The following is a 14,103-nucleotide window of genomic DNA, read 5'->3' on the forward strand; positions in this document are numbered from 1 at the left end:
TATTCAACTGCTCTAAAATACATTCCACTAATACTTCAGCATTTTGGGCTTTTGGGTTAAACAACCCCCAAGTTGAAGAAGTTCATTTTGGATTATCTTGGAAGTTGCTGTAAACATTTTGAGTTAAAAAAAAATGTTTTTGAGAGACTCATCTAACTTTCCAGCAAATTCCAATAATCCTCGAAATACACCAGGATTGAGGTTTCGTCATGGCCAGTAATGAAAGTTCAAATTTCCCGCAAAACTTTATACAGTTTATAATTTTCGAGAGAATTTCTCGATTTTGTCTCATTTCCTCATTATGTTTGTTTGCTGTCTGTTAGCGTCACTTAGCTGATTTGCGATGTTTACTTTCCCTAACACAACCAAATAAATGACATATTAATAAGTTTTGCGGAATCTTCGTGTTTTTTAGCTTTCTCGGCTAAATATTTTAAATCAATTACCCTTGCTTTTGTCCAAGTTGCATCACCTCAAAATAATAAACAGGCAAAAGCAAAATAGCGCACTTTTTTCAGGACAGCCACACAACCATTTATGCTTACAATAAATAGAAGGATTAAATTTTCTAGAATAAATCTGATTTCTGCTTGATGATATCTGAGAAGTAACTAAGTCAGGAGTGTCATGACCTAAACTCTTTATTTCACTCTTCTCTGCAAATGACAGTGATGAAAAACTGATATTTTGCAGATATTTAACACTGTTCTTATTCATATTCGTCTTAAAACTGAAACAGTTTAAATAAGCACACTGCACAGTTTTAAAATTGCAATAATGACAGCACATTCGCTGAAAAATAATGTTCTTGTCACAATAAAAAAAACACAACACACCACGAAAAAATGTGAAATCACTACCTGCATTGCCATATAGTCTGCATTGCCTGCAGTCCAAAACTATTCACATTCACAACACCAATACACCCACTCCACCGGTCTCAAACAGCAGTCTGCTTACAAGCACATATGTGGACACAGCCCGAGCTGCTACATATAGCTCGACAACAGTATCTGCCAGCAGTGTGCTACATATAGCTTGACAAAAGTATCTACCGGCATTTTGCTGAAGACAAAGACAAGAGAAATAAATAATATATTCAATACACAGACATATCTTTCAGGAATGGCTTACTATACATAAGGCTGTAGCCCAGCAGCCCTTATGGGCGCACCGTCACTGGTACAGACATTCCTCACCTAATTCTTTCGTGAAAAATATAATTTTATAAGTAAACACTAACTAGAGCGCATTTCCTATTATTTTATATACAAAAAATTCTAATATATTACAATAACAACCAATTTCTTGAAACATAAATAAAGCGTGACAAAACGCCCATATAAAAGTGCTACTGCATTACAATGTAAAATGTGCATTACTATTATCCCAGGATAGGTTGCTATATTCAGTCGTTCAGGTGGTCGCATACTCGGTATTTTGCTGAGTCTAGTGCTGAATTGGATTTTTCCTGTTATAACCTTTGAGGAGAATGAAATACCAAATTGAAGTGACAACACATGTTTTCTTAAGACTTGGAACTTTCTTTTGGTGTGTAACAAAATCTAGTTTCTTTGAAAAGAATGTCCATACTTGCTTTAATACTTCCCAGCACTATTACGTTCAACTGTCTGTTGTACTGAAAAGAACTACATGTTTTAATTTTATTTTAGAAAAAGGTAAATTGTTTGGCGAAAATACCTGCATTCAAGGAAAGGTTTAGGGTCTTTTAAGGGATAATAATAAATTCGAATAGGATTAGAAATCCACTGACTTTACAAATACATGACAGTAATTATTCCATCATAACTGAGGTACAGATCTGACAAATATTTTCTCTACAAAGTACACTTGCAATCACTTCCACTTTGGTATGATTGTCATTTAAATTTGATTTTTAGCCAAATGCTCATGTAGCAACCAGAGTTGGGCTAACAACAGTTGTTTTGTTAAGATATATTATACTTATATTCTATGCAGCATGGGAATTAAAAACTAAAGAAACATTCTGCCAAAAAATGTTAACTGGGGACTGGGGGGACGCACAGCAGGGCACTCACTATTGACTTGTCTCCAGTGGTCTAGTGATCAAAATCCAGCAGGATTCAAGGTATGTGGGTTCAAAACCAGCCAAAGGCAGTGGCTTGGACTTAGCATAATAAAATCTTTGGCATGGCTTCTTCTGGGAAGAAGTAAAGTTGGGAGGCACATGTCGTAGTTTTATGGACTGTAAAATAATTCTGTCGCCGATAGAGGGCTTCAGGCAAAATTTGTCGCTCATTTCTCCCCCTCGTCGAAATTCGGAGGTAGCATAATGGTACCAGTGGCCTAAGTGCATGTAGCCTTTTCCCATCCTCCATCCCACTAATCCATACCACACCATACCTCTCTCTACTGACTTCATGTATTAGGACGAAGGTCAGCTCCTTTTGCTCTCTGTCCAAAAAACATTATGGAGTTCTGTTGACTCTTGTGACTATGTGGTATAAAGGATAAAAATTAATTTTGAAAGTAGTATCGAATTCTTCCTCACAGTAGCGTTGTTTCCATAATATTCTACTGTATGATTCAAAAGGTTGTGATCTAACTGAAGGAGCTTACTGAGGGGTTCAAATATTACATTTTTCTAACAGGAACTTGTCTCCAAAGTAATACCCAGTACAAACTTGAAATGTTAGAACTTATTGTGGATGTAATCATAGTTAGCATCTTACCTCCTGCCGCCACCTTTGAATGGGGATATTTACAACAACTTTTTGCAATAACTTGTATCCAGAGCTATTACAAGCTGTGCCACTTATCATGTATCAGCAATATGAAAGCAACAGCACATACTTTACTCTTGACGTACAAGACTGTAGGCTACTAAATCTTTCATATTCCGGGCAATAAATTAGAAAAGAAGGTCTAATGGCCAACCCACTTTCCTGATTTGATGTCTCATGACTACTTCTTTTATGGGCATATTAAAAGCCTCATTTACAAGACATATCGGCATATGGTGTAGACTCTCCAAGTTTATTCCTTCTCTGTCTTTCTCAAAGTTTCTACAGATGTCACGTGATCATGCAATAAATAACACTGGTTATTCGAGCTGAAGTCATGACACGAGCTGTGTGCTATTTCAAAGTCGCGAGGCTGAAGAAGCTGGAAATGTCTCGCGAACAATCAGCTCTCAATGAGCAAGCTAGCTATTACCATCTCAAAGGAGAGAGTTGTTCAAAAGAGTCAGTTTATTCACGAACAACTCATCACTAGAGCACAACCTTTTGAATCACCCTATAAGGTATTTAGAATGAGCATTGTCTCCAGTTCTTTCACAATTCCATTTTTTCAACGATAAGCAATTTTTTTTTATTGTTTTTCCTACTTTTCTTAACACTTAGACTCTATAATTGCACAAAATTACAGACACGATAAATATTTTAAATTTTAAGTCTCATATGTATTTAAAGTCGTACGTTTTTTCAGCATCTGATTCATAGTACATAGTTTGCATATTTGTTTCTATAGTACTATTTCAGTATATTTTATTTTATTGAATATAAGTTTATTAATACTTAATATGAAAAGTACATTAGCACAATGAAATATTTTGTTACTGCAACTGTGTTTATTTGAAGGTATTAAATGTTTCGAAAAACTGGATAACAGATTTAATGGGAATCGAAAACTGTGAAGCTCTTGTGGAATTCTATGCATCCCATAACCACATACATGATTCCGACGACCTACATTATGTACAGAACTGTAAAGATCTAAAAATAATTGACATTTCTAACAACCCTGTTGAATTAAGCACAGAGCTACATAAATTCATCGTATTTAATCTACCTAAATTGAAGGTAACTCTCAAAATAAAATACTTCATAAATGTTTATTTTATTCATTTTAATTATTTATTTATTTATTTATTTACTTCTTGACTTGTTTTTCACTTATTCACTCACTGTATGTATTTATGTACTTATTTATCTATTTAATTATTTGTATATGCTATCAAATTGAGTAATGAGTTTTTCCCGGGGGTAAAAGGCAATTGGAGCATGATGCTGATCACACTACGTCATTCTAGTGCCAAAGTCAAAAAAGCATGGAGCTCTATCTCCAAGCACCCAAAGCTTATTTAAGGCATATGCAGGGAATACCTTGCATTGCTTCCTTGCATCCTAACTTGCTCATTTACTCTTTTGTTTGTTTAATATTACAAATCTGCATTATCATCTTCAATTTTGCACTAACTTAATGCTAGTCACAAAACCAGTGTACTTGTATTTTATAATTGTATGTACAATTTGAATAGACATCTTGTGACATGTTAGTTATAAAATAAACGAGTCTTATGTAAAATTAATGTATTTCACATTAATGTGTGAAATTCTGGAAGAACATGAATACATATTCATTAAAATGTATTATGGCCATGAAAATGACAAAATAGAATTTGCGGTGACAAAGACAGAAATACAGATTTTCTCTGGGCATGTCCAATTCCCTGTCACTACTCCACTATTCCCCATAACTTACGCAGAAAGCAATGGAAAACTATTGTATCACAACAAAATTCTCAAGAGCAAGTCAACGAAATTCCTACAATGAAACATTCTACAAGAAAGTACCCGCATGAAATCCTTACAGATAAAGCCAGCACCTGCGTCATCATATGAGCCGTTCAGAGCAAAAGTGGTGTAAGTCAAAATTGGGTAATGAGGTTTAAAGTAAAAATTCTGTAAAATACAGCACAAAGTAGCAATTTATATGTCCTTCATGCTATCCACTGACTACTAATAATTTAAATAAATTCAATATTACTTGCTACTTTGCGCCATATTTTACAGAATGTTTACTTTAACCCTCATTACCCATTTTTGACTTACACCACTTCTGCTCTAAATGGCTCATATGTACCTTTCTTGACTTGGCTTTTCGAGGTCGGACCTGGAACTGATCATTACACTTACATGTGCTTTGGCCCATTGTGCGATCTATCCTATGTGATGTCTGTCCAAGTTCAACAGATGGCAGGGGTGGCATTAGTGAATCCGATACTGACAGGTGGGTCATCCTGCCTCAGTTCCTGATACAGCCAGGTTCCATTTGCAGATGAGTAGCTTGATAAGTCCCAGAGACCCAGAGCTCAATCCACTTCCTGAATCAGCTTTGTGAAACCGAAGCTGTAGGTGGGCCATCTTGCCTCAACCTTAACAGAGCCAGATCTTATATGCAGACAAGTAACCAATAAGCTCCAGAGGCCAGAGCCCCAAGCCCTTCCTATATGAGCATCGGAAACCCATACTATCGCGCAAGTCTTCACTCCAGCCTATTTTTACTAATGGAATGAGGAGGTGAAGAGTCTTGGTAGAATTATACAGGGAAATGGGAGTACCCCGAGAAAAACCCTCTGCAACGTCTGCTTGTCCACCACAAATTTTATCACGACCTGGCCACAGATCGAAACTAGGTAATCTGGATGGAAGACCAGCACTTGAACTACAGACGTGGTCATCATATGTAGCACTTATCAGTTAATGATTATGCAAAATGTCATGAGAGATGACAAAGCCAATATTTTCGTTATAAATGTTCTGATACATCAGAAATGTCATTAATGTTCTCGACTGTCAAGTGATTTCCTACCTGTCATTAGAGGTTCGTAGGTTCAAAACCATCCAATAGAGTAATAAAAAGCTTTAGCATGGATTGCTTTGGGAGAGAAGTGAAGTCGACAATCTCATATCATGGAGTTGTGGCAAGTAAGAGAACGCCATCCCTCAATGGCAATTCCAGAACTCTAGACAAAATTCATCAGAAATTTTTCACTCCTATCAAAAATCAAATTTCGGTAGCCAACATATTCACCTATCAGACATAATCAATTGCACCTTATATACATATAATCTCATCTCCGAAACGGAATTGTCGAAAGTGCTGGACAAACAGAGTCCTGTAACATTTTCGTTGACCTTCGTGAAGGCAACTGAAACAAATTAAACAATGAATCAGAGGTTTCACCACCATTTTTTATTGACAAGCAGAAACTGTGGCAGCTTAAAAATTGTCACTTGGTTATTTAATGATGCTCTATTAACTACTGTCCGTTACTCAGAAGAAGACGAGCAGAAGGAATGTGACCTTCTTGACTAATGCTGTTGATTATTATATACATCGCTCAGATAAGCATCTCAGTAGCCAGGTTATTACTCATGCTGAAAACAATAGTAACAATGCGTATATAAATTAAAGGTACTAATTTTTTAATTTTTTTTTAGTTGATATTTAACGACGCTGCATCAACTACTAGGCCATTTAGTGCCGATGTGATTGATGATAGCAAGATGGTATTTGGCGAGATGTCATGGATTCGCCATAGATTACCTGACATTTGCATTACGGTTGGGGAAAGCACCAGAAAAACCTAACCAGGTAATCAACCCAAGTGGGAATCGAACCCGCACCTGAGTGGAACTCTGGATCGGCAGGCAAGCATCTTAACCAACTGACCTACGCTGATGGCTGAAGTTACTAAGCCGATGGCTAAAGCTACTAATTATTATTTTAGTAGATTAACTACATAAATAATTGGTGTGTGGATAAGCTTCAGGGCTTCTACCGCGTTGTCTTGGTGTTATTGGCTGACGTTTCGACCGCTGTGTTGTGGTCATCTTCAGAGCAGTTGTTGGATAAGGAAATAGTCTGCCAGCTCGTGTATATATATATATCCTTATCCAACAACTGCTCTGAAGATGACCACAACACAGCGGTCGAAACGTCAGCCAATAACACCAAGACAACGCGGTAGAAGCCCTGAAGCTGATCCACACACCATGTACACCAGCCGCGGAAGCCTACGCGAATACATAAATAATTGCTTAATCTAGTAAGAACTCCAATAAATAGTTTATGCATTCATATCATTAACATCTTTCCTCTGCCACCTCACCTTCCCCCCTTCCTTTCGTGAATGAGAAACAGTACATGCTATTAAAAATTAAAGTACTTATTTTGACAGCATTTGGCACATTTCGAAAAATACGTAGCTCATAAGTTTTAATTAAAGAGCAACTTATTTTCAATCCAAACTAATCCTTTACGCAACTATGATTAACCAATACTTTTACCTTCAATTTACTCCTTCATTCACTTTCGGGTAGTGGCTGACCTAAGTCTTCTTCAGGTTCTGAATCCGAGGACAGAAGCCATCACTAGAGTCACTGGAAATACTGTCACTGATATTATAAACCTGTCTATAGCATCTTCCAGAAGTCCATCCTTCAGCCAGTACTCGTGTTCTAACTTCTTAACATGTGCACAGTTCACTTTCCAGTCTTCTGTTGTAATAGTGGAGAATGCATTTCTTGTTAATTCTTCCAGGGTTTTGAGGGAGAAGTCACCATTAATATTCCTTTCTTCGCTTTTTTCCATGCAAGTTCAATGGCGCTTAGTTCACAATTATATGGGGGCAACCTAAGTGTGACATGACTGAGTAATTTCAAAGCTTCATCAATTCTACAACTTTTTTCCATTGGTTTATGTCTTTCGATTAATTCAAAAAGATTATATTTTCTCATATCATGAGTGTAAGGCACGTTATTATATTTCAGCCAGGCTTTCATTCTCTCATTTGCCGCATATTTATTAGGAGGCTTATTTTCTTGAATGCAGTGGTAAGGAGCATTATCCATTATCACAACACTATTCTCAGGCAGATTAGGTAGTAGTTTCTCATGGACCCACTTTTCAAAATTTTCCGAGTTCATCTGCCCATGGTAATCCCCTTAGCTTGGTCTGCCTTGAAAATCAATAATGCATTTTCAAGGAATCCATTTTCTGAACCTGCATGGACAATAATCAGGCGATGTGACGAACTGGTGTTGCTTAAGATGCCAATTTCCGTCTCGCTCTGCTAACATTTATTAAATGTGAGGTTACTGTCTACCCACGTCTCATCTAAATAAGTTATTGGACGGTTTTGTAATCGGTATTGGCGTATTGCTCTTAAATATTTACATCGCCAAGTAACAATATGAGGCCTTTCTATTAATCTACTATGAGAACTGCATTTTCTCCACTGATACCCCATTCCCTTCATGATTCGCCTTAAGGACTGAGAATTCCAAGGAAAATTGACTTTTTCTCTTACAGCAGTTAGAAGCTTTGCATAGGTTGGTACTACCTTATTGTTTACATAAAAGTTATGTATAACATCCCAGATTACTCTTTTATCAAAGTCGTCTATTATATTATTATGATCTGGGCGTTTTCTGTGCTTCCCTGGTGTTGACAAGCTGCTTTCACCAACATGCACACTCACCTTACGAATTCTGGTGATTGTAGAAACTGACTTTCCTGCATATGCAGAAGCATGTTTATTAGGTTGACTGAGTGGGTGTTTTAGATTATGTTGTTGCAACTCGTCATCACATTCTTTTATAATGTTTCTAATAATATTTCTTGCTTCACTATGAATTGTTTTTCCTTTTTTCCTAAATTCTGCCATACCAACTCACAAACAATACAAATAATGAACTTAATGTGAAACGAATAAAATTATAACAATACTCGATACTTTGTTAATTAACACTTCTTACTAATTATTTAATAAATCGCTTGCACAGAGACGTCTCACGATCTCATAATCGACACAGTAACTAACAGACTAAGTTGAACAGGAGGAGACCTAATGTTTCTGCTTACTGTAGTAAAAGTATTGCACGTGGGAGGGGCTACTCATCCATTAGCACTGGTCAGCTTGATGAGTTAATGACTGAATTTGGTATAATTTTCCTCTATCCAATACCTAATTCCCTCTTTACCCTTTCCTATCCAGTCCTCTGACTGAACTCTTACCTTGTTCGACCCCAACGGCATTAGAGCATTCGAGGCCTAGGGGTTCATTTCCCTTTCCTTCCTCCTCTTTCTACTTTTCTGTTCCTAGTGCTGACCTGCTATGGCACTAAAATCGTCCTCCAGTGGCTTAAGGAGGGAAAGCTGGTGATCAACAAGATCTCCCAGCTAGGTCCAATGGACCCGTCGACCAACAGCAGGTGTGGTCCTCCAGACATTCTGGGGTTTTGTGTGAATGAAGTAGCCACCAAAACGTTAAAATATGGTGTTCACTTAAAATCGGCTACAACTTGCCATTTAACTCCAATATGAAATGAGTACCATTAAGGTAAAATTACCCGGAGGTAAAATAGTCCCCCGATCGGATCTCCGGGCGGGGACTACTTTTAATGGTACAGAATCAACTAAACATCTTACAATGGAATGCTGGTGGTATAACATCAGCCAAGAAGACTGAACTAGCCAATATACTTTCAGATAATAATATAGATATCTTCCTTATCCAAGAAGCAAACCTTAATGCTGACCAATTAAAATATTTTAATTTTAAAGGTTTTAATATGAAACTGTTACCCAAAGGTAGACAGATCAGTAGTGGAATTCTCGCAGGTACATCAAAGAAATTAATTACAAATTTTCAAATCATAAAAGAAATGGATAATCAAGACAAATTAGACTAATAAAAATTGAAGTATGGAAAAATCAACAACATTTCAAAATCTACAGTGCCTAAAACCCACCTACTGTTGTCATGCCAGGAGAAGGCGGCTGAAGTACTTAGATGGGGCAGAGGGGAAACAGTCGCGCATGCGCACAGCGCTGTTCACTGCAATATTCCTGTTTCACAAACATCTACTGCACGTGTCTATGAATCTTTGCGACTTTGTGATAATAATAATGGGGTTTTTTCTGTAGTGTTTTATTAGTTTCAACAAGACAATTGTTTTCAGTATACCACAAATCTTGTATTGCTTTAGTTATCCTTTGCTTTTCGTGTTAATAGTGTTGATAATAATATAGTTAATAGAATTTATGTTATTGTATACTGTTATTTAGGTTTATAGCAGTTTTTTGTTTATTGTAAATATGTAGACAAAGAGGAAACAAGGATTGACAATCTATAGCGAAGAAAGGAATATTATTAGAAGTGCAAAATAATTCTGTGATGAAGAAAAACAACAACAGTGCCTTTGCATTCCTCTTACGAAACCTACAGCAAAGATAGAAAAGTACTCTAATCTATCCACAAGAACAATACAGCGTATAAGGAATGAAATGAAAGACTGCACAGAAGAAAGTGCGTTGTCGACACCTGAGGGAGAAAAAAAATGTAAACGTCCAGACTACCGAAACGCAAATGTAGATGACTTCGACGGCAGATTGACAAAAAAGATATAATTGAGAATTTTTATTTGAAAAAGAAAGAGGGCCACCGGCGTAGCTCAGGAGTTAGTGCGTTTGCCTGCAGATCTGCAGTTGTGCTCGGGAGTGAGTTCGATTCCCGTTTGCGCTGACTACCTGGTTGGGTTTTTTCCGAGGTTTTCCCAAGCGGAAGGCGAATGTCAGGTAATCTATGGCGAATCCTTGGTTTCATTTCGCCAAATACCATCTCGCCATCATCAATTCAATCGACACTGAAGAAGCTAGTAGTTATTACAGTGTCGTTAAATAACAAGTAAAAAATAGTACCAAGCTGCAACAAACGTCTACCCTTTTACAAGAGAAAATTGATTTGAAATGAAAGACAACATTAAGACGAATACTGAAGAAAAAGGATTTCAGGTGGAAGAAGTGTGCAAAAAAAAAAAAAAAATTGTAAATTAGAATACGTGAAGTTATCTACAGCAAATAAGAAAGCTTAGGAAAGTGTAAAAACCGATTTTGTACCTGGACGAAATGCGGATAGATAGGCCTACCAATTTAACGTTTCCCAAGTTCTGGCACGATAAAAATGTTACGGAGTAAATGTGTCCAGAACAATCATTGTTGTCCATCAGGATGGGGGCGGTGGGGCTAATGGCTTTGTTGAGAGATTCGAATTAATATACACGGCTGGAACATAAACAGACGATTATCATGGACAGATCATACTCCAGAAATTTTGAAAAATGTGATAATGATAGTCATAGCGACAGCACCGAAGATGCGGAATCTTTTATGTCTGACTCCGTTCCCGTGTAGCCAAGTAAATGGACTGAAGTTGTCAGGTCAGAGTGTAGCGTAAAGTTCCCCCGTCCCGCCTATCTACTCCCCGCGCCAACTCATAGCGCAAAGACAGTAATAATCCCCTTGATCTAACTTTGTTTGATATACAACCTAAAACTATCATAATTGGTGACTTTAACGCCCACTCCCAACTTTGGGGCTACGATAATGTAAACCAACCTGGAAAAATGATCATGGACCTCCTAAATACTACAACCGCAGAACTTGTCTACAGAAAAGAAGATCCCCCTACTTTCATTCATTATTCTGGTTCTGGTACAAATCCAGACTTATTACTAGTAACATCAGATATCCATCACGAAACCAAGAAAAAAATAATTGAATACTCTGGATCTGGCCATAGAGTCATCATTGCTTCTATCCATCTCCACCAAAACCGAAGACAGGAACCCTACAATAACAAAACAACATGGAACTTTAAGAAAGCGAATTGGAAACTATTTACAACAGAACTCGACAAACACCTCAAGGTCAACACACCACTAATGGAAAATACAAACTCAGATAGATTGAACAAATATTTCTGTGAATCTCTTCTTAAAATTGCAAAAAAGCACATTCCACGAGGAAAACCAAAAAAATACACCCCATTCTGGACAGAAAACCTGAATTTATTGAAACAAGATAGAGATAAAGCAAGAACCAAAGCAGAACATAGCAAAACACCAGAAGATACTCAAGATTGGAGGAAGAAGACTGCCATTCTTAAAAAAGCAATCATAACAGCAAAAAAGAACAGTTTCGATAAATTTATTGAAAATATTAATTACAGAACAGATAGCGCTAAAACATATAAATTTCTGAAGAATATTTCCAATGCACAGGAAAATACAAGCCAACCTATTATTCATAATAACAAAACACTAACAGATAGCAGAGATATAGCAAACGCATTTAATAAACACTACTCAAACTCTCACAGATTACATCCCAATATCAAAAAAACTGACAAATTTATCAAAAGAGAATTACATAAAAATAATAAAAACAATATTACTAGTACAAAACCTGAACTATTTCATCAAAATTTTACTTCCAAAGAATTAACTCTAGCTATACAAAATTTAAAAACCAAGAAATCTCCTGGCCCCGACAACATTCATTCCAAATTCTTGAAACATCTGGGGGAAAAAGCCAAGTCTGTACTTTTATCCATTTTCAATTTATCATGGAACACCTCAATTCCTGCAGCTTGGAAAAAAGCAATCATTGTACCAATTCACAAAAAAGGGAAACCTGCTCATGATGTTAATAGTTACCGACCAATAGCACTATTAAGCATGATAGCAAAAACCATGGAGTCCATGATCTCCAACAGACTAACTTGGTATTTAGAATCCCAAAATCTTTTATCACCAAGACAAGCCGGTTTTCGACAACTACACTCTACCAATGAACAAGTCATACGCCTCGGCCAAGAAATAAAAGACAGTTTTAACAAGAAAGAAGATACCTTGGCAATATTTATTGACTTTCAGTTAGCATATGACTCTGTTTGGAGAAATAAATTATTACTAAAACTCCAGAAATTAGGTATCTCCAGCAATATGTTCAGATGGATATCAGAATTCCTTAGTCAAAGATTCATTGCCACTAAATTCAGTAACTCACTTTCTAGTTACAGACAAACATATCGAGGTCTACCTCAGGGCGCTGTCCTCAGCACAACTTTATTCAATATTTATATAAATGACTTACCCTCCCTATTAGAGGAATCAAATATGAAAACAGCACTATTTGCAGATGATATAGTTTTGTGGACTTCCGGATCTTACAGACATAGAGACAAAATTCAAAATTCTGCTCTTAAAGCTCTAAATCAACTACATGAATGGAATATATCAAATTTGATGACACTCAATTTAAGCAAAAGTAACTACCAAATATTTTCACTCGGTAAAAAAGAAAGAGAATTCAATATCCAATACAATGGTCAACACCTTCCTTGGACTTATGAATCCAAATATCTTGGAGTTATTTTCGATAGTAAGTTAACATGGAGCAACCATTTGAAATACATTTCTGAAAAAGCTCGTAAAAGATTCTCCCTTCTAAAAAGACTAGCAGGAAAGAAATGGGGATGCTCTAGGAATACTTTGAACACTACATACAAAATGTTTATACAGTCACTGCTGACATACTGAGGAGAAATTTTAATTACTTCACCTTTCATAAACGACATAGAATATGTTCAAAACCAAGCTCTCAGACTCATTACTGGTGGAATCAAAACAACGCCAATAGATTCTATGAGATTCCTCACTAATATTAACAGCATCAAAATGACAATAGAAGAAAAAGCACTGATTCAATATGAAAAACTTATCAGATTACCAGGAAACAATTGGCATTCATACAGTCCTCTCTGTAGATTGAAAACTCAAAAAAGTTTCATATCCATTGTTCAAGAATTAAAACAGAAAATCAATATGCCGAATTTAAAAGAAAACTTACAAATTAAACCAAACCTCTTAACTCTATTAAATATAGAATATAATCTAAATTTAACAGAAGAAATACTGAAATCAGAAGTAAACACTGAAATACTGAAACAATTGTCTTTAGAGACAATTAATATTAGGTACCCTCCACAAAACTGGCTTCATTTATACACCGACGGATCCTTGATCTCCAGAGAACAAGGTGCCGGTGCAGGTGTTACGTGCTGTCTCTTCTCACTTTATAGATCTCTTGGATATGGAACAACAAGTTTTGATGGTGAAATCATTGCAATAAGTGAATGTCTCAGGAATCTTCTATGCCACATCAATAAATTTAGGAATGCAGTTATATTGTCAGACTCCAAAGCAATTATTCTATCAATCGTCTCTAGACACACACCTTCATCTCAAACAGCAGAAATAACTAAAATGCTCTCTCAATTAATATCACTCAATAAAAGAATTGTATTCCAATGGATACCATCCCATTGTGGAATTCTGGGAAACGAGAATGCGGATGCTTTAGCAAAGAAGGGCAGCGCTGCTACTTACAGACCTGTTACTAAATCTACGTATTACTCTGTGAAGAGAT

The 14,103-nt window shown here is 36.5% G+C and overlaps 1 protein-coding gene across 11 annotated transcripts in view; it reads right to left on the minus strand.

The window, feature by feature from the left end:
• The window catches only part of LOC138705137 (KIF-binding protein), a 92,063-nt gene that overhangs the window by 36,639 nt on the left and 41,321 nt on the right, over window positions 1-14,103 (minus strand). The window contains exon 9 of one of the 11 annotated variants that reach the window (XM_069833796.1): window positions 637-1,065. The exons of 9 other annotated variants lie outside the window; for them this stretch is intronic. The gene's annotated coding sequence lies outside the window, so the exon portion shown is untranslated. Of the gene's footprint in view, window positions 1-636; window positions 1,066-4,897; window positions 5,201-14,103 lie in introns of those variants that run through there. One more of the 11 variants, XM_069833797.1, reaches the window with a different exon arrangement.

This window comes from Periplaneta americana, chromosome 8 (genome assembly GCF_040183065.1).
Source record: "Periplaneta americana isolate PAMFEO1 chromosome 8, P.americana_PAMFEO1_priV1, whole genome shotgun sequence".
NCBI classification, from domain to species: domain Eukaryota; kingdom Metazoa; phylum Arthropoda; class Insecta; order Blattodea; family Blattidae; genus Periplaneta; species Periplaneta americana.